Source organism: Fringilla coelebs, assembly GCF_963513975.1.
Source record: "Fringilla coelebs genome assembly, chromosome: 19".
NCBI classification, from domain to species: domain Eukaryota; kingdom Metazoa; phylum Chordata; class Aves; order Passeriformes; family Fringillidae; genus Fringilla; species Fringilla coelebs.
In genome coordinates this window covers 9976716-9979287 of record NC_140045.1, presented here as the reverse complement: position 1 = coordinate 9979287, position 2572 = coordinate 9976716, and positions in this window count along the sequence as shown.

The following is a 2572-nucleotide window of genomic DNA, read 5'->3' as shown; positions in this document are numbered from 1 at the left end:
GTGTCCAGAGTCATTTCATGGTGGCAGGGTGAGGGCAGTCGGGGTTTGGGGGACTTTTGGTGTGTAAAAAGCCTTTTTGGGAGTGGATTGGGATTACCCACTCACCTGTCACCCAGGTACCTTCTCCAAAACAGCCCAGCTGATCCAAATGTCTTAAAACACTTCCCAAGGTCCCTTCCAACCTGCATTCCCAACTATCCTAAATCCTGCAAGGATGGAGAAAGGGCAAATGCAAACTGAACCTCTGCAGGAAGGGTCTGGCCTGGGGTAGAGGCATCTTCCTGTTGTGTGGTGTGGGTGGGCCCTGTCACTGCTGGGATGGATGAGGACAACCAGAGGGAACTTTTCCAGGAGGAGAAGAGGAGCAACAAAGAGCTGGGAGCTCATGCAAGAGAAATCCTCCAGCGGTGGGGGAGAAAATGTGTGCTGGGAGCTGAAGTCTTGAAGGTGAGGAGGGCTGTAAGGGGTGTAATTTGGGCTTAGTAGAAGGGGCTGATGATGGTGGGGGGAAGCAACTTGCATCAGAATCAGAGTCAAAATCAGAATCAATCAGATTGGAAAAGGTCTCTGAGATAATCAAGTCCAACCCATGACTGAACAAGATGGGGGAGAATGGCTTGCAGATGGTCAGATCCTTCAGAGATCCTTCCCTGGCCCCTGTTAAATCTCTCAGAACAGCAGTTAGGGGGCAGGGATTTCTTAGAGAAGCCTGTGGCGGAAATTTTTAAAATTAAATGAAGGCAGACTCCATCCTTTATTTTTGGAGTCTGCCAGCCCCTCTTCTGCTTTGCCCTCACTGCTGTGGGTGCATCAGGAGCAAGAAATAGGATGGGGGCACAGGGAGGAGGAAAATGGCTGAGGGTGCCCCTGGAGGGGCAGGACACAGGTTTGCACAGAATCACAAACTGGTTTGGGTTGGAATGCACATCAAAGATCACCCAGTTCCAATCACCCCACACCACAGGCAAGGACACCTTCCACCATCCCAGGTTGCTCCAAGCCCCATCCAACCCAGCCTTGAACTATTCCATCCACAGCTTCTCTGAGCAACCTGTTCCACCACACTCACAATCATTTTGTCCTATAATGCAACCTAAACCTACTTTCTTTCGGTTTGAAACCATTCCTCTTTTTCCTACCACCACACGCCCAAAGTCCCTCTCTAGCCTTTTCCCGGCTCCCTTCAGGAGCAGAAAGCCGCGATAAGGTCCCCTTAAAGCCTCCCCATCTCTCCGGGCCCTCTCCAGCCGTGTCCCTCTCCCTTCAGGAGCGGAAAGCCGCGATAAGGTCCCCTTAAAGCCTCCCCATCTCTCCGGGCCCTCTCCAGCCTTGTCCCGGCTCCCTTCAGGAGCGGAAAGCCGCGATAAGGTCACCCCAGAGTCACCTCAGAGCGTCCCCATCCCTCCGGCCCGGCCGGCGGGGTCCCGCGGCATCCCTGGGTACCGCCCCCGTCCCCATGGCAACGCGCGGACCAATGGCGTGCCCGGAGGATGTTTACGGGGCGTGGCGTCGCCGTGGCAACGCGCGAAGCCTCCCGGAGCCGCTACTTAACCCCGCGCCGGGGCGGCCGCGGCTCACGGCGGCTCGGCGGGCACGGCCCGGCCCGGGCACACCGCAGGCGGCCGGCACGGGCTACCCCGGCACCCACGGGGCCTCTCTTTCCCCTTTTCTTTTCTTCCTCCCCCCCTTTTTTTTTTTTTTTTTTTTGTATTTTTTTCGTGCTTTTTTCCCTCTCGTCTCCCGTTTTTCCAGAAGCTTCTTACTGTGTCGTGAACTTTGCCTGTCGGGGGGCGACACCAACACCGGGACGGGGTAAGGGGGTGCGGCGGGGACGGGAAGGGCAGCGCGGCCGAAGCCGCCGTTCGGGGCGGGGGGTCTGCGCGGGGGAGCGGCTCTGGTTCCGCGCCCTCCCGGCGCTCTCTCCTGGCCCAAACACTCGGGATTTCGGGTTAATATTCACATCCCGACACAGGACTCCCCAAAGTCTGAAGCTGCCAGCTCGCTCTGACTCAGGGTGTGCTTGGGGTGGGACCCCGCCTCTTCCCCCAACCCACCCCTGAGTTGTTTCTGGGTACTACAGGAAGTAAAAGCAGAATTAGCATCAAACCGAGAGAGGCTGGCTGCGAGGGGGGAAATTTTAAAGTATTTTGTCCTGGTGGGGAATGCTGAGAGTTAGTCCTGTGAGTGCCAGGGATCCAGAGATGTATGTTCCCAAGAAACAACCTCACTTTGTGGGATGGCAGGGCTGGATTTTGGTTGTTTGAGGGGTTTTCTTTTGGGATTTTTAAAAATTCTTTGTTCAGCCAAGAGCTTGCTGGGCAGCAGGTCGGTAGGTGACACTGGGGTGTAGGAGTTTGAGGGAATTTCCCCAAGGTTCAAGGGTGCTAAAGCCCCTCGGAGCAGGTGTTGCAGGTCCCCTGCACAGCACACCAGGGGTGGGTCTCACCCAGCAGCTCCAGGAGCACCCAGGGGTGGCCCTGCCTGGCTGTCAGAGAGAGACTGCACCTTGGGGAACCTCATCCCTGTCCCTGTTGTTATTGCAGGATCTGCCCCATCCCTTCCCTCCCGTTCA